Source organism: Podarcis melisellensis, assembly GCF_964234715.1.
Source record: "Podarcis melisellensis genome assembly, chromosome: 2".
Lineage (NCBI taxonomy): Eukaryota > Metazoa > Chordata > Lepidosauria > Squamata > Lacertidae > Podarcis > Podarcis melisellensis.
In genome coordinates, this window is record NC_138529.1 from 32768224 (window position 1) to 32793015 (window position 24792).

At 47.9% G+C, this 24792-nt stretch overlaps 1 protein-coding gene across 2 annotated transcripts in view; it reads right to left on the minus strand.

Annotated features, from left to right (window-relative positions):
- GRIN2C (glutamate ionotropic receptor NMDA type subunit 2C) overlaps positions 1–12927 on the minus strand; it is a 93027-nt gene extending 80100 nt beyond the window's left edge. The window contains exon 1 of one of the 2 annotated variants that reach the window (XM_081899557.1): positions 12638–12927. The gene's annotated coding sequence lies outside the window, so the exon portion shown is untranslated. Of the gene's footprint in view, positions 1–11597 lie in introns of both variants that reach the window. The other variant, XM_081899556.1, reaches the window with a different exon arrangement.
- Positions 12928–24792: the final 11865 nt, after the last annotated feature.

Below are 24792 nucleotides of genomic sequence, written 5' to 3' on the forward strand. Positions count from 1 at the left end.
AGAATCCTGGGATACACAGTGTGCAAAAATTCCATCAGAAGCTCTAAATACCCGCCTACAGAACACTACCAGCCCCAATATTCCACAGGGAGAGGAATTACTGCTTAACCAGTATATATATCTTCTGTTCTGTAGACTAGGGGTAGGCAGAAGGGAGATCATGATCTAGTGGTAGATCCCTGGGTAATTTGAGGTAGATCAGCTAGGATTTCTGATTCACATATGTTTAGCAGTGGCAACAATGAAGTAACTTCCCCTGAAATTAAGAAAGCTGGCAAGGGGAGAGTAACCTGGTTTGTGTAGCAGGACTTTGAGCTTGTTGTGTGTTTGTTTTTGGAACTCCAAACAAACTGATGGCTCTGAATTCTTCAGTTCTGATGGTGCTGGGCTCAAGGGGAATTCAATCACATTGCAGAAAATCCAGACAAGCACACTCAAAGTTGATTTGCTGCTCTTGTGTAACAAACCTCACTGCCCTAAACTGGCTTTTTGGCAATAAAGGAAGTGATGGGGAAATGCACTGGAAAGTGTGGTAATAACACTTGCTTGACACAATGTTCTCTTGACACCCAGATATTCTGAAGGACATCCAGAATTTGCGAATATGAAAAGTTTGAAGTGTTGTAGCAACAACACTTATAAGGAGCTAATGGAAAACAGACTATGGAATAATCAATAAGTTCAGATAAGTGAGAAGCAGATAATGGAGATCACAACATACACCTGGTCTAATAAACCCCTGGAAAAGTTCTCTGTTGGGCCAGTTCAGGGGAGGTCCTGAAGTTCTGACAACACTCCACGGTTTAAGGACATCCCAAGCAAAAGCAGGCAAACTTTGTCCATCACTTGCAGTAGGTTTAATGTTTTAGATGGCGGGTACGTTTCTGCCTAGATTGCATTTAATTTGATTTTAATAATGTATGCACCCTGTCCTGGGACCATTTGGTGATGGGCAGGTTTATAAATCTCATAAAAAACAAACTCTAGTGCCGAGCGCCATCAGCTATGCAGCCCAAATGGGACTGCCGAGAAACAGAAGAGAGGTGTCGGCATGTCTGGGATAACCCTCAGGGTTTGGAGAAATATGAAATACATTTAGGGGAAAGCAGTAGCAGCTTGTGTGGCTGGGCTGCACTGCAGAGCCTCCCTCCCGACACTGCCATCATCAATGAAGCTGACCTAGATGGAGATGGGCAGGGTGGCTGCAAGGTCAGGATTGTGTGGGCACATGGACAGGAGGAACTCAGACTTGGCTAGACCAGGGCACCCATGCAGCCTCAACCTCACCACCACACCACCCTAATCCCAGGTAAACTGCAGCACTGGTAGTGCGAAGAGGGCAGCTCTGAAACTCCACCCTCCCACTACTGAGGGGAAGTCTCCCCAATGGACCACTGAGAACAGAACATGCTCAGCGACCACAGGATTCTTAGTACTGAAAAGCTGGGGGAGAGGGAGGAATGGAATGGAGCAAGTGGTCTGGCACTCTGAACAGGTGTGTACCACACTGCAATGTCTCATTGCAGGACCCGCTTACCCTCTTGACTAACAAAGGTAAAGGGTAAAGGGACCCCTGACCATTAGGTCCAGTCGCGGGCGACTCTAGAGTTGCGGTGCTCATCTCGCTTTATTGGCCGAGGGAGCCGGCGTACAGCTTCCAGGTCACGTGGCCAGCATGACTAAGCTGCTTCTGGCGAACCAGAGCAGCGCACGGAAACGCCGTTTATCTTCCCGCCGGAGCGGTACCTATTTATCTACTTGCACTTTGATGTGTTTTCGAACTGCTAGGTTGGCAGGAGAAGGGACCAAGCAACAGGAGCTCAACCCATCACGGGGATTCGAACCGCCAACCTTCTGATCGGCAAGCCCTAGGCTCTGTGGTTTAACCCACAGCGCCACCTATGTCCTCTTGACTAGTAGCAAGGCACAAACTGATCTACTTCTTTCGATCAGCAACAACCCCTTTTGAACAAAGATGGGACCAAAAGTAGCACTAGAAGCACCAAGCCCCCCCCCCGTTTTTCTCCCTTTGATATACCAGCAGAGAGACGACAATTCTTTCACTGAGTGTAAGTAAACAAGCATACCTAAACTCCAGACCCTAGTCAAATCATCGTCCTTTACTCACTTTGGCCCCACCTTTAAGGCTGGATTAGTCCATACAACAGACAAAACGAGGACATTTCTTTTTGCAGTCGTTTGGGCAAAACCGAACCAACCCAAACCAACTCGCAACAGCACCAGTCAAATCTGGCTCCCTACTGAAAAAGTGTAGGGGGTGTTAGGGGAAATGTAATACTGCTAGTGGGGGACATGTTGTGCTCCTTCTCGGGTGGTTTGTCCATCTTTGGACCCCACCCTGTACTCAGCTCTCACTTGTGGCTCCTAGAAGCTGTCAGGATACGACAGTGGCCACACCCTGGAAATGGCTTCAACTGACCGGCTAAATCAGGTGAGGGTAGCCAATGGGTCTCAAACCCTCAGCGAGTTAGGGACTTGCGAAGATGTGGCAGATTGAGCGGATGAGACCAATACTGGACAGTCAAGGAGGAGGTTTCTGAATGTGCTGTAGAGAGAAGTGAGGGACAGATGGGGTTCATCAACCTGGGAAGGCAGCCCATCTAGGATCCTAAACCTCTGCTGCCTTGCAGGATGTCTTTGGGAGGAGAAAGGGCTAAGGAGTAGAACCCTTCACAAATCCAGAGGGGAGTCCCTAAGATGGTTGGATGTTGTCTTGTATGCCTTCTTCTGGCAACACCTGCAGCCAAGCTGGTGCCAAGCATATTGCCCTGCTTTCCTTTGAATCACATCAGTGAGGCCAAGAGGAGGGTCTTGTTGTCTGGGCAGCCCAGGACCTCCATACACACTTCCCAGGCTTGTGCCTAGGGGAGGTCACTTTGGTAGTAATGCAGCGATTTGACTTCATCCCTGGAGGTGCTCTCCATGGTCTCTTGAGACAGATAAATACCAACAATAATAATGATGTTATAATAATTCATTATTTGTACCCCGCCCATCTGGCTGTGTTTCCCCCGCCACTCTGGGTGGCTTCCAACAAAGATTAAAGATACATTAAAATGTCACACAGTAAAAACTTCCCTAAACAGGGCTGCCTTCAGGTGTCTTCTAAAAGTCAGGTAATTGTTTATTTCCTTGACATCTGATGGGAGGTGGTTCCACAGGGCGGGTGACACTACCGAGAAGGCCCTCTGCCTGGTTCCCTGTAGGTTTGCTTCTCGCAGTGAGGGAACCGCCAGAAGGTCCTCGGAGCTGGACCTCAGCATCCGGGCAGAACGATGTGGGTGGAGACGCTCCTTCAGGCATACTGGGAGCCAATGAAGGTCTTCCAAGACCGGTGTTATATGGTCTCGGCGGCTGCCCCCATCACCAGTCTAGCTGCTGCATTCTGGATTAATTGTAGTTTCCGGGTCACCTTCAAAGGTAGCCCCCACGTAGAGCGCATTGCAGTAGTCCAAGCGGGAAATAACTAGAGCATGCACCACTCTGGCAAGACAGTCCACGGGCAGGTAGGGTCTTAGCCTGTGTACCAGATGGAGCTAGTACACAGCCGCCCTGGATACAGAATTGACCTGCGTCTCCATGGACAGCTGTGAGTCCAGAATGACTCCCAGGCTGCGCACCTGGTCCTTCAGGGGACCAGTTGCCCCATTCAGGACCAGGGAGTCCTCCACACCAGCTCACCCCTGTCCCCCAAGAACAGTACTTCTGTCTTGTCAGGATTCAACCTCAATCCATTAGCCGCCATCCATCCTCCAACCGCCTCCAGGCACCCCACCCACACAGGACCTTCACTGCCTTCACTGGTTCTGATTTGAAAGAGAGGTAGAACTGGAAAAGGATTCATCCTCTCTTGTAGGATGTGTCTTACCCCTCAAGAAAACACTTACATAAGTGGGAGAAAAGACTCGGGACCAATTCATGCAAGAGAACATCCCTCGCCCCAATCCTTACGGAATGCTGTGACATCACAGCATTCTGTAAGGAGTGAGAAAGGGCTGAGACATTTTCCTGCTGCATGGAATAACCCTCTCTCCCACTCATGTGGGCACAGGGGGTGGTAGCCCGTTTAAGTTTCACACAGAGATTCTTATACAATAGGGATATTAGGTCTTCCTGTCATTCTGAGATTAGAAGCACAAAGGGGAACCTAACTGATACAGTTAATACAGAGAAGCAGTTGTGATCAGTGTTGCATCCATACCGCTGGGTCCTCATGGCTAGCCCAGCTCATGGAAATAACTCCAAACCCTCCCCCCCCCCGCAACTTCACAGGGCATCCATCTTCCTCAGCATTTCCAAAACCCATCACGTAAAGGCAGCAGCTGGCTTGGGATCTGCAGCCCGGGCTCAAATCACAAATCAGCCACAGGCGAGTCAATCATACAATCTCAGTTCTTCATTCCAAGGTGGGGGGGGGAGGGAGGAAAACAAATGCGAGGCAGGCACACACAGCTGTTGTGTGAATGAGGCTCAATCAACAAGTACAGCAGAACAAGATGGTATAAGTGATTGCACTGTTTCAGAGTACATTTGTGAATGTCCCGCCCCGCCCGCCATATACAATTTAAAAATCAAGTTTACACAGCCTAGCTTATTCCTAGGGCAGTTTTAAATAGCAAAGTAACTTGCGAGGGCTTTTGCTTTCTTCCTTTCTAAATGCGGGCATCCAATCATGTCCCCCACCACCACCCTATGCAAACTGGAGTGGTACAGTCACTTCTAAAACTGCAGGACTCTGCCACTTCATTCTGCTCCATACACAGACCTGCCCTGAAATGAGAATTGTTGCCTGCTTAAAAGGCAGTCTAGTTAGCCAAGGATAATATTCTGAAGTTTTCCTTCCTCCAACTGGACAAGTGAAAGAAGCCTCTATTCTGTTGAGAAGTCATCTTTGCCAAGAAAATGTTATTTGCTTAAGAGTCAGGGTCCAACGACATATTCAGTTAGAGACAAGTGATGTGAAGCCAAACCATGGCTTAGCACAAACGCACAACCTGCTGGAGAGGAGATTGTGGCTATTTTGCTGCTCCTCTGATCCTGCTGCTGTTGCTGCACTACTGCAAGCAAAGCCATGGTTTTGCTTTGAATGTTATCTGAACCTGGGCTCAAGGTTTGTCTCATTCCAGACAGACCACAAGCTGTAAATGGTGAACAAAACCTTGGTTATAATTATTGGCTTGTCTGGGGCAGAGACAGGCCTCATGCCTGGTTGAGATGGCACACTAAGGCAAATCAGTTCCGTTGTATACTAAACATGTACCTTCTTGGTAGTGGCGCCCTCCCTGTGGAACGCCCTCCCTTCAGGTGTCAAGGAGATAAAGAAGTACACATCTTTTAGAAGACATCTGAAGGCAGCTCTGTATTGTGAGATTTTTAATGCTTGATGTTTTTAGATATGCTGTAAGCTGCCCAGAGTGGCTGGAGAAACCCAGCCAGGTGGGCGGAGTAGTAATAATAATAATAATAATAATAATAATAATAATAATAATATTTCCTGCCCTGGCCTTTGACACACTATATACCTGTATTTTAGGGCACCCCTCTATGCTACCAATTGTAAATTGTTTTAGCAATTTAGCTGGTTCCAATGTTGTTGTTTTACACTGTTGCAGCTTGCCCTGGGAACTTGTGGTGAAGGGCAGGTAAGACATCTAATAAAAAACAACAATGCTGAAGCATAAAAACTCCAGCAGCAGAGATTAGAATTAGTAGAGGACTACTCTCAAGCAACACCAGAAGATATTCCAAGCAGGTTTTAAAATTTAAAAAACCTGCGAAAGAAATAAAAAGAAGTTTTCACCTGGTGCCCAAAAGACCACAAAGTGAATGCCAGGCAAGCCTCTATGAGGACAGCATTCCATAGCTAGGGTGCCACCATTGAAAAGGCCCTGTCGCCAGTAACCACCTGCCACACATTTTCTTGGCAGAGATACAAAGAGAATGGGACATAAAGATTTAAGATCATAGGCACCATTGTGCCCTCAGACATCCCTTGGTGTCCACCAAGGTTTCCACTGCTCCTTCTTATTTTTTACTTTAAAATATGTATTTTGTTTGTTTGGGGGGAATGCTTTTTGGGAGGCAGCTTTTTATCTTTTTTTATTTTGGGAGTATAGGTACTTGCCTGTTGTTTGGCATTTGTGTCTTGATTAGTCAGTTTTCCTTCTGCAAAATGGGTATTTTGAGGTGCCCATGGCAGTTTCTTCGATTTCAGATGTGTCTCCCAGGCCCCAAAAGGCTGGGGGTTCCTGATCGAAGGCAATTCAGAAAAAAGGTATTAACATGGAGATCACTTATGCCTAGGAAACTTTATGAGTGCCACGTGCAGTTTGTCAAATATGAATGTGACAATGCATCTATTCCACTGCACCGTCAGTTGTGGCTTCCTGCTGAACATACCTGTATCAAAATAGCCACCAAGCATTCATCACAGCTGATGAACCACTCACAGGAATTATGTAAGCAGCTTCCATGCGGGAAGCGCCTCTCTCACGTGAAAATCGTTTTGATGTGTTAATATCCCTGATCAAGCAAATGCAGAGGGAACTTGTGAGAAAGTATATTCAGTACTTGTGAACAGCTGCAGATACTGCCAGCTAAGGCTTCTGTTATTCTTATCTATCATCATCATTTATTAATTTATCGATTGCCTTTTACACACATCTCAAGGCAATTTACAAACACACCATAAAACAAGTAAAAACTACCCCCACTGATAGCCTCCACTGTTTGCAAAAGAGAAAAGTCATTAACTGAATTAATATCTTCCAAGGGGTGGTCGTGTAAAAAACGGTATTTCCATTAGCGTGCCGGGCTGTTTAACTGACACAACAATGGGCAGCTGCAACGCATTGCACAGCAGCAGCAATAAGAAGTTGCGAGACCCGTGAAAAAGCTACTTGCCCACATAGACACAACATCTTTTCCAGATTGTCCCGTCACAATTACCTGCATGGAGCTGTGCAATATTCAACTACAGTGGTACCTCGGGTTAAGTACTTAATTCATTCCGGAGGTCCGTTCTTAACCTGAAACCGTTCTTAACCTGAAGCACCACTTTAGCTAATGGGGCCTCCTGCTGCTGCCGCGCCGCCGGAGCACGATTTCTGTTCTCATCCTGAAGCAAAGTTCTTAACGCGAGGTACTATTTCTGGGTTAGCGGAGTCTGTAACCTGAAGCGTATGTAACCTGATGTGTCTGTAACCCGAGATACCACTGTACAGTGGTACTTCAGGTAAGAACTTAATTTGTTCTGGAGGTCTGTTATTAACCTGAAACTGTTCTTAACCTGAGGTACCACTTTAGCTAATGGGGCCTCCCGCTGCCGCTGCGCACTTTCTGTTCTCATCCTGAAGCAAAGTTCTTAACCCGAGGTACCTTTTCTGGGTTAGCAGACTCTGTAACCTGAAGCATCTGTAACCTGAGGTACCACTGTACAGAGGAAGCACAAGCACAACAATATTGCTGCAGGTGGGTGGTTGTGATCAGGTTTCACTGGTTTGCTTTCCATAAATCCAATTAGATCTTTCTCCAGCTTTCCACTCACTTGTCCATCTCCCTGCATTTGTATCAGGATCCCTTGACACAACCTACATGCAACGTAGCCATTTCACAGAGGAGCTGCGAGACGAGCAATTTCTCTGAAGCATTCTGTTGGAGACAGAGCTACGCCACTGACACAGGATGACTGCTATTTTTCTAGAAAAGGAGGTGCCGAAACTCACCATAAAACCCCCTTATTCTCTTATAATTGGAATGGCGCCCACTGAGAGGTGCCAAAATTGAGTCTTGGCTGGAAAAAAGCCCTGCCTAGCTCTGCAAAGTGTGACGAAGGCTGAAGAAGTCACAAGTGTCTGGAGCTAAAGTGATTTGGAGATTGTTGCAAGGATGGCACTTAGTGAGCGTAAACAGAATTGTGTTTGTTTAACTCTTCCAAAGGCCGAGACCTGAAATGTTTAGTAGCATTTCAGTAATGTCAAGGGCAGGAGAATGTGGACAGTAAATTTGAACAGCAGATGTGAAGAGCTGAGAGAGGGCCAGCAATTCAGAATTGTAAGATATTCCTCCCTGTTGTGGGGCGAAGGGAATGCGGCAAAACAGAACCCAAAGATGAACTACTGAGGAAATGTATAAAGTCAGTAACTATCTAGGCTTGATGCACCCATCTCAGGCTACAGCTGGAATCAAGCAGTTCCAATCATCCCAGTGTCTCAGAGATGACTCTCCACGATGATGCTGTTTCAACCCAGAGCACAGAATGGATGGAAAAGGGACCAAGAGGCTCCAAATGTGCTAAATTCAAATACACCTTTTTCCTATTTTTACTGGTATGTCAAGTGATCCAAGTCTTGCCAAACTACAAAGGAATGAGAAAGACCCAAGGAAATCTTTCAAGAATGAGAATTGTAAGCAAGTATAGACTCCTGTGCTGTGTTTTCCCTCTGTCAATTTCAAGCTGTGGCTACACAGAACACTACCAGTGCTGCCTTTCTCTCTTCTTTCCCCAGGAAATACGTAGCAGGAAGAGCAGTTGGTGATGGTTCGATCCTGCTTCCCTGCCTGCTTGTCCAGTTTTCCTGCATGCTACAGAGTCCCACCCCCACCCCCTGCTCTGACTGTACTTTTAAAAAATGTATTAAAAAGAGGGAGGAAAAAACAGCCTCTTTAATCCATATTTCCTAAAGCCCTCTAAATAAGCATCACATAAGTACTTATTTAGGAAAATTATTTAAAAGGGAGATTATGAGCCGAAAGGATTGGGAAGTCACTGCTGCTAGGCTGAGGGTGGTCAACCCCAAGGCATTTCAGAGCTACTACATTCCCTCTTCAAACAAGGCAGAGGCCGTGGGTGCAGGGAATAAATTCAGGTGGAAGCAAATCTTGGCCTATGTCCCCACCGCCACCTTATGAAATGTGGGAGCAGATTTGGGCCTTGGTCCTGAAGTCGGAGAGATTTTTTGCTATTGGACACAATGGAAGGGCAATATTTTCACCTCTATGGAGCTCAAGGAAAGTGAAGGCTGATGGCTTCTTGAGAAAGCCTCAAAACCCAGTACTGCGTATTTCTCTTTCCGAGGAGGAGGAGGAAGAAGAGGAAGAACATCTACCTTATCACAGCTCCCAACATTTTGCATGCAAAGCTCCATTTGTAGGGAACATCTTTCAAGCATATTGTTTTATAATATACATAGGCAAACCTGTCGCAGCCGTATTTTGTTGGTGCTGCCGTAAACAGTGAATTTTGTTGGTGCTGCATTTGCCAACACACACACACACACACACATTGTGGATTGCTAAAGAGTACACAGAGAAAGGTGGAAGAGAAGAAGGAAAACCCCAAGAACAGCAGCAATGAGTTCCAGTGGAAATGAATGGAAACTGAACAGATCTTTCCCTTGTATATCCATGGAGCTTGCAGAAGAGAACCTCCTGGGTGTCCCCTCTTCACCTCCAGTAGGAGCAGAGTTTCCAGTTTCTAATTCCAAAGGCGGTGAGACTAACCCCGTCCCTGACAGCGCTCAGGCTGCGGGTGAAAACATCCCGATTCTGCATAGCTTTTAATGCATCTTTAATATATGAAAGAAGGTTTTAACTCTGCTTTTTTCTCCCATGTTAAGGTTTCAGTTTTCAGTTTTTTACTTGATGGCATGATTTGTTGTTCTTTTCTTTTCTTTTTAATGGTATGATTCCCTCCCCCCATTAAAAAATATATATCCAACCAACCTGGAGAATATTTCATTTTAGATTCAGTTTCTTTCTCGCCACTCATATCAAGTCATGGCAGGTGGTTATGGAGAACAAAACGGCCTTATTTATAAACCTCACTTTACTATCACCTTCCTCTCCTCCCAAAACGTATCTCCAGGTAACACACACAACTGTCAGTGGAAATTATTTTAACTCCCCTTAATTTTGTGGATGATGAAAATTCCTTAAAATATCTGTACGTTTAAATCTACCTGTTATCTGTGTGAGAGTTATATTTTGTTTATTTACTACTGTTATGTGTTGAAAATAAGCTCAAGGAGGTTACCCGCCCTTTCTATTTTATCCTCACAACAAGAGAGGATAACCTGAGAGACAGTGACTGGCCCAAGGATGCCCAACTTAGCTGGGTTGTGATTTGAACCCTGGTCTCCCAGGTCCTAGCCCCATAATCTAACCACCGCACCGCACTAACCAAAGCTACAAACTTTTAAAAATCCTAAATTTGAGGATGGAGTGAAGCACAGGTTTCCCTCCTCCATGATTGAGATTCTGATGTCTTTTAACTGGACTAGAAGGATCACTTGCATTATAATGATCCCATTCCAGGAAACAACCCCACTGCCAAGTTTAAGAGAATATAACTAAAGGAAGGGAGGAAAGTTAGTTAGAACTGGGTAGCAGGGAATGGTGCACGTTGTTGATATACAGAGGACAAAGTGGAAAACTGAGATTACAGAACAGAAGCAGAAAAAGGAACAGGGGGAGAGATTCAGGAGAATCTACTTCTGTAGCGCTTCCAAGGATACTTGAGGAGGGGAGAAGATGATGGTGATGTAATTCTTCCCCTCAGGAAGGTACTTCTATGACATGCCACACTCTGCCCCATTATCCTGTCTGACTTTTTGTTCCTCTACCCCAAAAGGTCTCCCTCTCTCTCCCCCCCCCAAACTTCCGGATGCTCATGAATAATCGCCACACACACACCCCAAAAAAACTTCGTTCCCAACAGCTACCTTTCCTCTAAGACCCCGATGCTCTAATGTATGTCCGCCTTAATAGTAGAAACCGTATTATTCATAGCATTCTTATGTAATTTTCCCCTTTCTCCCCTTTGCTCCTCCCGCAGCAACAGTTGGAGACGGGGCGGGAGGGAGGAAGAGCGTTATCAATACCAATTAGAACCCTAATCGTTTGTAGACAAATGCCAGAAGCCCAGGAGGAACATGGAGGGGGGGGAAGGGAGAGAGGACCATTTGTCACCGGGACAAGACTCCCTCCCTGCCGGGCTCCAGCTCAGACACGCAAGAAGGAAGAAGGGAGGGAGCGAGGCAAAAAAATGCAGCTTAAAAAGGTCGCATATGGATTAACCAAAAATAAATGCAAAGTGTCCTGCCTGATGCGATGTTACGCAAGGTGCTGGAAAGGGGGGTGGGGGGGATGTAAAAATACCGACACTCGGCGATTTAGGAGGGGAGAACAAGCGAGCGCCAAAACACACACACACACCAACCAAACTCTCTTGCCTTCCAACCAAGCCAACCTTGGTGTTTCGTGGAAACGTTCCCAACACGACCCGGAGGGTGGATGGATGGGAGCTGCTTTCAGAGTGAAGGCGAGAGAGGGGGATAGCAAGGAAAGGGAGTTTTGTTTTTTTTTAGAAGGGGGGGCGAGTTCCTCCTTGGGGGTGCAGAACTTGGGGAAAGCGCCACGGACTTGGCGCTGCGCAAAGCCCTCCAGGAACAACTCCAGGCGTGACATTGACAAGGTGGCAGCAGCGGGATGGGCGCCTCTCGGGTTACTTACTAGCCAGACGCCGCTGTTGCTGCTGCGGCGGCGGAGGGAGAAGTAAACAAACCGGGGCTACTTACTAGAGGGCAAGTGCGGCGGCGGAGGGCTGCATCCCCTGGTCTCCGGGGCACGTCTGGGCTCCTCGCGGTCTCGGGAAGAGGGGGGTGCTGTCGGGGGTCGGCCCCCCTGTCCGCTCGCCAACCCTCTGGCGGCTGGCTGGGCGAGGCATAAGCGACCCTCGGCTCCTTCTTCCGCGCGTCCTCTCCCGCCACCACGGAGCCAGACGAGTGGCGCGAAGGGCTCTCCGTGGCTGCCTGGCGGGGGTCACCAGCGTATCCTTGCAAGGAGTGGGGACGGGGGGGACGGGACCGAGGGATCCCGACGGCTTTGGAGCGAGCGAGGTGGCGAGATCCAACTTGGGCAGGCGGCGGCTAGCAGGGCGAAGGGCTTGCCCTCCGTCGAGGGTCGCCCTTGGAGGAGGCGAGACGGCCGCGCGCCCGGGGTGCCAGCAAGTGCCTCCTTCGCGCCCGCTTCATCGCCCTCCGCGGCTCTTCTCCATCTCCGCGGCCGAGGAGGAGGAGGAGGAGGAGGCGGCGGGCGGGACGGCGGAGAGGATCTTAGACAGCAGCAAGGCTGCGCAGGGCGCTGGCACAAAGATCGGGCAGATGTCCTTCCGTGCGCGCGGGGCCGCCCGGGCTGCCATCCCCTCCCCTCCCCTCTAACCCGGCCTGAACCCTCCTGCAACTTGGCGCCTAGGCACTGGGCCAGCGAGTCCCAGGAGGGGGACAGGTGGCTCCGATTAAAGCTGCCTCGCTCCGTCTGCGCGGGCACCGCTCCCAGTTTAGGGAGAGGGGGGGCGCTCGGGGCGGGAAGCGGGCGAGTGGCCTTGGCCTCCGCTCGCCCGGTGGCCCGCCTCTCGATCGCGCCCCTTCCCCAGAAAGGACGCGCAGGGCAACCTCTCCTTTAAAGAAGCGGCGCCGTCGGAAGACCGAGGTGTCCCCACGTGCGGCGCCCATAGGCGGCCCGAAGAGGCAGAGGGTGCCTCGTCGGCTCTAAAGCCCCCAGCACGCACCCAGGGTTGGACCGGGAGAAGCCAGACGGATCCCCGCGCGGAACACACCTGCGAGCTAGTCGGCGGAGTGGCCGGAGGAGCCCTCCCGTGCTCGGCGGACCGCCCGCGCTCCCCCGACGCTCAGCCGCCGCTGCCTCCCTTCTTCTCCCCAAGCTCCAGCCGGCAGGAGCTCGCCTGTGCCCTTCGGCTGCCCACCTCCCCTCCTTCTTCCCGCCGCTCCTGCCATGCTCTGCTACCCGCCGCGCCTCGAGCCCACGCTCTTCCCTGCTCCCCAGCCAAGAGCTTGGCGTCCCACCAAGGTCCTCTTCCGCAGCCTGTCCCTTTAAGGGCGCTCGGACCCCGGCCCTTAAGCAGGGCGCCGGGGGAGGGGCCTGGAGGGAGGGGAGCTGCCCCCGCCCCTCCTACGCAAAAGGGAGGAGGAGGCGGAGGCGGAGAGCGCCGAAGCCTTCGGAGTCAGGAGCCTCCAGCTGTCGCCTGGACCCCATCAGGGCTAAGGGTCACGTGGTCAGGAGGCTTTTAATTTGGAACGTGGGGAGGGGGGCAACGAGCGGAGTTGCTTTGCCATTAGTTTGTTAGTAGGAAAGAGAGGAGGCAGGGCGACTCGGTCCCTTTGCCAACTCTGATGAAGCCTTGTTTGCATGGCATGCACCCCACACACGTGGCAGTATTCGCATCTTCAGGACTAGTGCCACAGGCTCTTCTTTTTGGTAAAGGTAAAACGGTTCCATCCGCCTCTCTCTCTGCATTGGGTGCGAGAGGTTGATGCCCACCCACCCTTGTTAGACTCCAACTCCTACCAGACCCAGCTGGCATGGCCAGTGTGGTCTAGGATTGTAGGACTGGATAGCCCAGGGACATTTGGAAAGCCATGGCTTCCCCATCTCTCATTTAAGGGTTGAGAGTGCAACAGCCTGGCCAGGGACAATTCTTGCCTCTTTAGCCATATACACGCTCTTGGGGAAGTTGCCTGGCCTCTTGCTGATTCCTGTAACTCTGATGCAGGTTGTACCTGGCACAGAGAGCTCTTCTCAATCAGTCTGGGTATGGATGTGACCACAACTGAGAAGACTGGTCACATTGCAGGCTGGCAGAACGTAAGCAAGCCTCCTCCATCCCAACCATACACACCTTTGTTCTGTTTTATTGGGGAGGGGGCTTTGTTTCTACACCTCATGGGCTTTGCAGGTGAAATCTTGTGAGACACTGGTGGGAAGTGAGCTAAAACACTCAGATATTGTTTAAATCAACACATCAAAAAACTGAAGGCCAGTTGCCTCAACATGAAGACTCCTGAGGCTGGTCTTATGACATGTAAAATAATTAAACTGGGGCAAGATGACGAGCTTGTTCTTGATTTTTCTAAAAGCACATGGCCAATTCTGTACCAGCTTGGACCTGAAAAAATGTGCAGGGTGAGCTTTCTGTGCCAGAGACTCTTCGTCAGGAGACTATTGTTTTCACCACTACAGAGAAGCAGTCTGTTTAGCTGGGGCAGTAGAGTTCGTGACATCCTATGTTCATAAATCAGAGAATTGTAGGGTTGGAAGGGACACTGAAGACCATCTATTTCAACCCCCTGCAATGCAGGAATATGCAGCAGTCCCATACAGGGATCGAACCTACGACCTTGGTATTATCAGCACCACACACTAACCAACTGAGCTATCAAGCATACATCTGAGCTATTCATTACTCCCAGGCCTCCACAAGCTGTCAAGCTTATATTGCCAGTGGTACGTGGGACACTGGGGTGGCAGTCCAGGGCCCCATTCAGCAGAAGAAGCAGGACGGCCCCCACAGGGCCAGCCAAAGATGTTTTGGCACCTGAAGCAAACCACAAAATGACACACACACACACACCCTCTCCCCCAGGGAAAAAGAGGTCACTGAAGAACTGTGTCAGGAACAAGGGGAAATAAAGATTCTGCCACCCGAGTCAGTCACCACACTTTGCCTTATTAACATCCAGAATCTAAAATTATCCAGTTACATGGCATGGCTGTAAATTACAATGGAAGTCCCAAACAATTTTGCTTGAAAGTGGAACACAATGGCTAGCGTGCAACGAAGCTTTACTCAGAGTAGACCCACTGAAATGAATGAACGTGGCAAAGTTAGGTCCATTAATTTCCGTGTGTCTACTCTGCACAAAACTTTGTTTAATATCACCCAGTGAACTCCCACCTGCACCACTGTTCCCATCTCTGCTCTTTAGCTTAAATATGAAATTTAATAAGGAAACCCATTTTTTAAAGTACCTTAAATTGAACACAAAATGTCCAAAATGTCACAGACCAGGGTACAAAACTTCAGAGAGAGAAATGTTCATCATACCGTATCAAGATTGCTTTTCTAATGCTGGATTTCAAATTCTTTTGATATGCAATTTTTTAAATAAAAAAGTAGAAAGTGGGAAGTACGTAGTTACTTTTGAAATGAGGGTGGTGAGGATGAGATCTTGATTAGGAAGAATTGTCCATTTGCAGCGGCTAATAAATCTTACAGTTTTGGGGGCAGGCAGGGACAAATCCAAAAGTTATGGTAGCTCTTTCCAGATAAGCGCAGGACCTGGTAAAGAATGGCTCTTTAAAAAAACCACCACCAGCAGCAACAATAGTGTGCTTCGTCCTTGAGCAATCAGCCTGTGCTGGCTGATCATTACAGAACAGCCACATGATGCAGAAGAAGCTATAGAGCTTCTTCATTTATAGACGGAGGTTCTCCACAGCGAAGTCTTGCCTCACCGGCGACAGTGTATGCTAATTATACACGGCTTGCATAACACTTGCATAAAGTTCAAGTGAGCAAGTGCAGCCCCAGACAGAACAATATTTCAGAAATTCCCAGGCTGATCAATTCAATCTGATAACCTTCTCTAAGAGCGTTGTAAATGCCTGACGCATGACGTGGCACCCGTGAGCCTCTTTTGTGCCACTGGTGCACAAACTGATAAGGGGCAAGAAGTTTTTGTTTAAATCAAGTGTGCCTTCCAGCCAGTGTCAGAATTACAAATACAAGAAAGGCGAAATGGGTTAAGTGGTAACAGACCACACTGCCAGCTATAACTCTCTGTATTTTCTGGAAACAATTGAATACATTTTGCTTGCTTGTTTCAAGAAAGTTGTCCAACTGAATCAAAAGGTCTATGTTTTTGGTGTTCATTTTGTATTGCTTTTCAAACTACCTTCAGTAAAAAAAACTCTCCTGTTCATTTTCAGCAATAAAACAAAAGAGAAACCACCCCTCTCCCACCCCCTGGCCTTTTGTACTGTTTTAAAAACTCTGTGTGTGTGTGTGTGTGTGTGTGTGTGTGTGTGTGTGTATGCATTGCCGTGACACAAAGCAATTCATAAATTATAATAATAATGACAACAATGAAGGTCTACAGAAGTAACAAGAGAGTCGCAGAGGGAAGAGACTTCCCCTTTCTCTTCTGTCAATTGACACATGACCACCTGGTTATCTCTGGGCCAAGGCAAGAGGGGACTGGTGACTGGGAATAATAGGGCAGGAGGCCAACAGTAGGTGGCACCAGAGTCAATGACAGCAGAAGGCATCCTCTGGTTGTAAGAAAGGAGCCAGGCAGGAGCTGGTTGAGGGCAGTGCCACATTTGCCAAAGTAGACCAACCCCACCAGTGGCCAAGGCTAAAAAAAACCTGTCCCACAAAGTTACAGTTATACTGGAATCTGCTAGTTGTTGTGACCCACATCCGCCCCCCCCCCAAAAGAGGATGAGTATGGCATGTAGAACAGTTTGAACAAGACTCAACTGCTGATGATCTAAAGGTCTTTGGTCCTGAGCAGTGCCTGGATGTGAGGCCACCGGGGTGCTTGATTAAAGCCACTATGAATTCCATAGGGAAAGAATGGATAAAAACTTGCAATCCTAGCCCCACTTGCCTGGGGAGTAAGCCCTATTGAATTCAGTGGGCCTGACTTCTGAGCAGACCTACTTAGGATTGAAGCCTAAGTAAATAGCTGGGACCCAGCTCAATCCACAAAACTCTGGAGGAATTTCCAAAGTTGCAGATGGCCCCAGGATATAGGCTTGAGCATGACCTACAGCTCACCTGTCATTTTTGGCTGTATATGCTGCTGCAGAGATGCAGCGTCAAAGGTGGAGAGTGCTTAAGATTCACTTTGTACTTCTTTCAGCAGCAGCAGCAGCACTGAAACATCCTGGTACGGCTAACACGGCTCCTTGTGCAGCAGTTTGTGCCATCAAGTCCAACGATCTGGACTGTCGATCCCTAAGAATCTTGGGAGCCTGTGTGTGGGACAAGGGAGGTTGGCTCATTGACGTGAAACTCTAGGACTGAATGAGAGTCGTGAGTTCCACTTTGTGCTTCAGCCGGAGAGAGTGAGGGAGTCTATTACAGCACAGCTAAAACGCTAAATATAACTCAGGCTGTTAAGGGTGCCTATCTTTAGCACTGTGTAGACCACAACTCCAGTCCCTGGCATGGTGACCGGTGTCCTGTCGATACCAACAGGAAGTGGGATAGCTGAGCAACTGATCTGGATCTGCAGTGGGTCAGTGGCAGGTCAAAGCACAAGGATTCCTGAGCTATGCTCACATCAAGAGGAAGACCTATTGGTAAGATCTACTACACTCAGTGGTGTAGCATGGGGGGTGCAGGGGGGGCGGCCGCACCGGGCGCAGCATCTGGGGGTTAGGGTTAGGGGGCGCAAATCCACGGGTTAGGGGGTGCAAATGACTTGCCTTGCCCCGGGTGCTGACAACCCACGCTATGCCACTGACTACACTGCAGGATCTTTGTATTTCTTTCCCAGCTTGGGCCCACATACCTGGGAAACACTGGTTTAAACAATCTACCGTTATTTCATGGGAGCATCTATTTGTTGGCTAGGAAGAGTAGCCTCAGGCAAATTCTGCGGAGAAATTTCTTTTAGCTACATAGTCTGAATTGCAGAAGTCAAAGTTTGAGCTTGCAGCACTTCCCTGTTTTTGCAGCAGAATGTGAACATCTTCCATCCAGAATTTGGAGGGTGGGGAGACAAAATCTAAGTGCAATAAATGGAACCTCTAATGTTTATCTTCTCTCGCATCGTCCATAAAAATGGCACCCCTTCGTATCTCTGGGAGCTTACAAATATTGTGTCCTGGCTAAAACTGATAAAGCAAAGTGTATGGTGGCAGCATGTAAATGGGTGTTGCCGGATCTTGATGGTGGATCTCTCAATAGAGAGAGAGCACTGCTTACACATTTGGCCTGACTCAGCCAGTTGTCTATTAGTAACCCAAATGACTGGCTGCTAACAGCCTACACTAAGGAAACTAGTGATGGGCTGGTGATTGGCCATTTACAGCCACCTCAGTTAAACCCTGGGGGAGAAAAAATATTACAAAGAAGCCAGACAGCAACCAGCTCATAACTAGCTCAAGCAGCAACACACATTATTGCTCTGTCTGGAAGACAAGTTTTTTTAGCAAGTCTAACATGCCAGAATCAGAAATAGTAGCATCCCCTGCTTTACTTATGACTGACTCACTTTCCACATAAGCTGGTCAAGCAGCCATGAAATACTCAGGTAGGCCTCACTCTGCTTGTTTGCTTATTGCAGAAGATTTCAACCTTTTGGAGTCCACAGTTTCTTTGACCAACTACAGTGGTACCTCGGGTTCTTAACCTGAAACTGTTCTTAACCTGAAGCACCACTTTAGCTAATGGGGACTCCTGCTGCCGCCGCGCCGCCGAAGCACGATTTCTGTTCTCATCCTGAAGCAAAGTTCTTAACCCGAGGTATTATTTCTGGGTTAGCAGAGTCTGCAACCTGAAGCGTATGTAACCTGAAGCGTATGTAACCCGAGGTACCATTGTACATGCTTTCTGCAGCACCCCTGTGGGGGTCAGGAGCCCAGTTATGCCACCCCTTGCCTGCAGAGCTGGCAGCCTGTGACCCTTTTGTGGCTCCACTGTTTTCCACGAAGCTTTGCCAAAGCTGGCTAAACGTTCAGCACCAAGGAATGTGTGGCAGGCCATTTGTTTTCTGAGTCGGAGCGCTTACAGTGTACAGATTTCACTTATGCTATCAATCTCCTCAGTGGCTCCAGCACCTTGGGGCAGAGGCTTTGCGTTTCTCTGCCTGGCTGACCAGCGGCTCTCCAATGATCTTCTCCTACACCACGGCTTTAGAATGACAGTTTGGAAGAGTTTGGATTTGATATCCCGCTTTATCACTACCCTAAGGAATCTCAAAGCGGCTAACATTCTCCTTTCCCTTCCTCCCCCACAACAAACACTCTGTGAGGTGAGTGGGGCTGAGAGACTTCAAAGAAGTGTGACTACCCCAAGGTCACCCAGCAGCTGCATGTGGAGAAATGGAGAATCAAACCCAGTTCACCAGATTACGAGTCCACCACTCTTAACCACTACACCACATTGGCTGTCACATGTGCCACGTGACAGTGACAACACATATGCACTAAAAGGAGTGATTCCTGCGACCCACCATGTGTTTTTTTGGACTTGGTTTGCATCAGCCTCCTCTCGGCATGGCCAGTGGTCAGGGAGGATGGGAGTTTTAATCTAGCAGCATCCGGGGTGTGTGTCACAGGTTCCCCATTTGTGGGAGAGCAGGGGCTCAGAGTCCACTCAGCCATGAAGCTTGCTGGCAGACCTTGGGCCAGTCACCTTCTCTCAGTCTAAGCTTCCTCACAGGGTTGTTGTGCAGAAGGGGAAATCTGTGTGTGCCACCTTGAGCTCTTTGGAGCAAAATGTGGGATTTAAATGAAAAGAACAGATAAAGAATTTCTTCTTAATGTGCATTTATCAACCCTGACTAATCATGAGCTATTTACCTCCCTATCTGCTGATCCTTGGCAGGTGCTCAGTTCTGGAACAGTTTCCCCAACCTGGGGCTTTCCTACTACAACTCCCATCAGCACGAGACAACATAGCCAGGATGGAAAAAAGCTGCTTGAGATCTTTCTTTCTTTCTTTTTAAAAAGACTTTCCCCTACAGATGTAGAAACATTTGCAGAGTTGGGCTTTTAATCAACAATCAAAGGAAGGCTAGTTCTGCAAATGTTCCACGTATGGCACTCCTAATTAAAAGTCACTGAGACTTCTGGACTTGGACAGTTTGTTGCACTAGCCTCAGGGCCACAGATGGATTAATATGTGAAACTACACAGCTTATCTTTTTAAAAAGTTGTTTTCACTATAATTGGCCTCATTTACTAAAGCCAACATAAATACTCATGCAAAACAGTACATTGGTCTGCAGCTTTATTCAGCAGCCGACTACAGATGTAGGCCCAGGAACAGTTTTCTGCTAAAAAAATTCAGTGGGTGATTCCCCACACCCCAATGTCATGATCCTATGGACAGGGATAAGTAAAGAGTAAGACAACTCTCTCTCTCTCTCTCTCTTTCTCCCTCTCTCTCTCTCTCTTGAGCAGCCTTGCCCAACATGGTTTCTTCCCTTCAGACATTTGGATTTCAACCCCCATCAGTCCCAGCCAGCTTGGCCTGCGATCAGGAATTATGGGAGCTGCAGTCTAACATTTGGAGTGTCATGGTTTCCCATTCCCATTCAGCACACTTATCTGTGGGGAAGATTTATTCAGCTCAACAAAACTTACTACTGAATAGAGATGTGCAGTTGGGTTTGCTTTCTGTCATTATTGCTTTTGTTCCTTTTAAAGCAGAATTCTGGCTTCCTGTCGTAAAGGGCTATAGATTTTCATTTCTGTTGCCCCCCTTCTGAACCCCAGGTTTGAATAACCAAAGCCAGGGTACAATTAAACACACAGAGCCCCAAATTGCACATTTTGCACTTACTTGGAAGCAGAGAGCACTACGCATCCACAATCACCGGCAAGTAAACACTGCTTGCTTTAACACATTACAAAATCCGTACCTGGAAAGCCCTTCCATGTCAGGATGTGCAGGAAACCTGTTTATAGATCATAAACATTTGCCAGTCGTATGTATGGGATTTCCGTTGCATGTACACATGGTGAGAAGCAGCAATTGGCAAGCACACACATTTAAGGAAACATGGATAATCTTAGCATGTTGATACTCATAACGCAGATTCCAGGCAGAAATTTCCTAATATACACATTGGCAAAGGACATTGATGGGTACTTAGGGCAGTGATTTTCAAATCCTCTGCCTGCAGAGAACCCTCCCCTGTCTGAATCTTTACCTGATCGATATGGAACCCTGTGACTTCTGGGGAGGGTCCTATGCTACCCACAGCTCATATGGGATGTTCACAAGGACGTTTGGGGCTTCTTGATGCCCTCCATGGACTGAGAGTGCTTCCTTTTTAATTGTGTTGGCTTCTTTCCAATGTTGTGCTAGGTAATCGTCCTGTCAGCACAAGGAGTTATGCTTGTGCAACAGGACCTTCCCCCGTCTCTACTCCCCCTGCACCCTTCCCAAATATTGTCCAGGTGGGTTTTTTGGGGGGAAGCCCTAGAACAGATTGAGGGGTTGCATGGGGGTGCGGGGAGTCAGTTCCAATGTGCAAGCGGAAATTCCTTGCACTGACAGAGCAGTTACTTAGGGCAGTGTTTCCCAACCTTGGGTCTCCAGCTGTATTTGGACTACAATTCCCATCATCCCTAACCACTGCCCTTGCTAGTGAGAGATGATGGGAGTTGTAGTCCAAAATCAGCTGGAGACCCAAGGTTGGGAAAGACTGACTTAGGGCAACGTCGGATACAAGCTGTTGTTTTGCTACATGTTTGATTGCTGCCCTCTGGAAGCCCAGGGCACAAATTTAATAAAGCAACAGAGCATGTCCATGATTTCCCCATGGTGGTATGTTTCCAAAGAAGATAGGTGGGAAGGTTTTCCACCTGCTAATTGTGAAGCCTTTGATAATCTTCTAAGGAATCCTATGGTTCTGCACTGAAGAGACCCAACAGGAAAATAGGATGCTGGAATGCTTGAGGCTCTTTTCAGGGATTTCGTGTGATAACTTACTCATCTTCTATGTTAGAAAAGCTCCTCAGAGAGCACTTGCCTGCTAAGGTGAGGAAAAAGCTGGGTGTGGGTGTGTGGCAGGGAGGAGCAGCAAACAGGCAAATGTATGGAAAATTTGGCATCTGTAAGTATTTTTTAGATTGGGTTTCAAGGAAGTTGCACTAGATTATGCCAGCCAAGAAGCTGGCCTTTGAATGTGGCCTAAGCCCTGTTCCACCTAGAATCTCCATGGAAATTCTACCCAAAGGATAGCAGAGCCAATGTAAAGAAGCATCTTCTATGTATCTGCTCTAACAGTCAAGAAATCAGTCATTCAAAGGGCAGCAGATTCCAAAATTCCCAGCCGTAACTTAGCTGAGCAGCAATCACAAGCTGGGTGGCGTAAGAGGTTTTTACAATAGGAATCTTTGTCGATTGTTATTTTGGCTTCTGCTCACAGGGGCTGATTGGACCTGCATTTACTAGCTGTTAGAAATCTCTTTTCTCATTATGCACACCATAGTAATAATAACTATGTGGCCGCATTCACAGGTCCAGCTCTACCATTAGGCAAAGTAAGGCGGCCACCTCCAGAGCTTATTTTGGGTTGTCATGGAAGGGCAGAATTTATTTTGGCTATTTAATTTGTTATTGTTGTATTTTCACTTTAAGGAAAAGATACTTGTGAGATTCTTTTGCCTTGGGCACCAAAAAACAAAGCCTTGGCCAGTCTTGAATACTATGCCCCTTGGCGCCATCTCTCTCTCTGTGTGCACACACACACACACACACCTTAGGCAGCAGGATGTCTTGGGATGAGCCTGTGTATTTGCTACATTCTTGTCCTTATCCTTGTCTCCCTCTTCCTCCTCCTTAAGGCAGGAAAACCTCCTTTGTTCATGTTTCTATGTTCTACGTCAGGCTTCCTCAACCTCGGCCCTCCAGATGTTTTGAGACTACAATTCCCATCATCCCTGACCACTGGTCCTGCTAGCTAGGGATCATGGGAGTTGTAGGCCAAAAACATCTGGAGGGCCGAGGTTGAGGGAGCCTGTTCTACGCTTTGTGCAGTAGAGGAGCTAAATAAAAAAAGCAATTTGAACAGTCACAGCATAATGGGACAGTACTTGACCAGCAGTGTGCTTTGGTTGTTTCCGTTGGCCCCTGTTCCTGAGACAGCTAAGGTCTCAAAGCAGCTTCTCTGACTGAGCTGTAGTATAATGTTGGAGGAACCTAGAATGATAGCTCTGGGTGATTTCACTATCCATACTGAGGATTTCTCTAGTGTCCTGGCTTGGGCCTTTGTGGTCTCCATGACGACCACGGGCCTGTCTCAAGTTGTCATCTGTCCAACACTCAGGGCAGGGTATACCCTCAATTTTAGTCTTTTAGTAATCTTTGCTACAGATGATGGAAGGGGAGGTTTGGAAATAAGGGAGTAGATATCCTGATGAATATTGGACTTGCGCCTCCATTTTTTTATAGATATGTAATTGTTTTAATAGTTTTTCATTATAGGCAACTGTTTTACATGTGATTTTATTGTATGCTGAAACCACTCCAAGATGCCTCGTAGAATGTAATTCATAAATAGTTATAATTTGAACCAGGTTCTTGCAAGTGAGAAAATTATGATATGCAGAGGGAAGCACACCTACCAGTGCTGGGTGAAGTCCCGTTAATCTGGAACAACAACTGAATGAAATGGTACCCCCAAGATTGCCTGAGGGGAAAATGTGAGACAAGAAAGGTCAGTTGCCTAAAGTCCACCTCTGGATAAAGTCTGGACTATCCTTCTCCTGTGAGCCTGGTCATAATCCCTGTCCAACCCCCTCACCTTCCTTTTATCAGGCCCAGCGGCTGCCTCTAGCCATTTCATCAGAGTTCCATTTCAGCCGTGCTGCCAGGTGCTCATTCGCTGATGCATTAGACATAGCAAATGACTTTGTCATTTTTTCCCCTTGAAAACACTATGTTTTATTAAACTTGAGGAGTGACCCTCCCCCCACTTCCCCCATCCCTGGAGAGCATGATGGAACTAGGTATCCATCAGACTTATGACAACACTCATCAGCTGCTGCAGCAGCAGCAGCATAGAGAAGAGGCAGGCTGATCTTGGAGGAAATTGGCTTGGTACCTGCAGAGGGATTGCTCCCAAAGTGGGCATTTCACAGCAACCACAAGGGGAAAGTTAAGAGCATAAAGCCTGCTAGCCAGTGCCCCCTTCTCTTATTCTCACAGTGACAAAACCAGAAGCCTAGGGGAAGTAGGATGTGAGTACAACAGAAGAAGGTAGGGATTTGTTTCCAGGTTTGCTCTGCACCTCCTTGAGTGCTTTTGCCTGACTTGAACTTCCTGCTTCCTGCACACCTGGATGCAGGATAGAGAAGTAGGTGTAAAAACTAGCCTACTGAACAAAGGTAACATTTATGTTTGTTGCACCAAACATTTTTACGCCCTGGCTACACCCACAACTTGTGTGTAATCCCCCAGAAGGGTGCTCAGGCATGTGGCTCTCAGCCTGGAAAAGGTTGCCCACTCTTTCAGCAGGTTTTCAACTCCCTGGTGTTATAAGGGCTGGGAGCTGTTTGCCTATTTAGATGGATGGGGTCCTTAAAGATGCAGCTGGCCACCTGCATCCCGCTGCATCCCGAAATGATACAATCTCTAGAAAAAGCTTTACCACTTCACTTTTGCTGAATGAGTAGAAAGCAGCCCTTTCCCCCCCTGGCCCTTCCAACATTCATCTGCCCTTGTTCTTCCTGCTATCACCATGCAAGTTATAATATGCAATTGCATCTCATCTGCGTTCTATTTTTTTCTGTCTTGTCTGATCCGCCACCGATTTATTTCAGTCTGGAATGGCCCCGTAAACTTTTAGGGGGAGAATCGGTTTCATGAGATCCTCTAAAGTGCCACCCAAGCTACTGATGTAATAAATGAGGCTGGCTCACGCACACACACAGAGTAAGACAAAAGAAACCAAAAGCCTGCACACAGAGAATCTGAGAGGGGCTTTTTCACATGTGCGATTAGGTTGTGTTCTCTAAAAACAACCGGCGACGGAGGACCTTGAAACGGGAAAGGTGACAGCATCTCGTGTCACTTTTCTTAATCAGCCTTTCCTTCTGTGCTGAGGGCTGCAGCGGGAGCGTAATGAAAATAGAACACTGCTCCAGTCATTCATAAAAAGGCTACAGGATGCAGGTGGCTGAAACCATCAAGGGCCAAAATGCTGATCCAGGTTTTATGGGCACAAA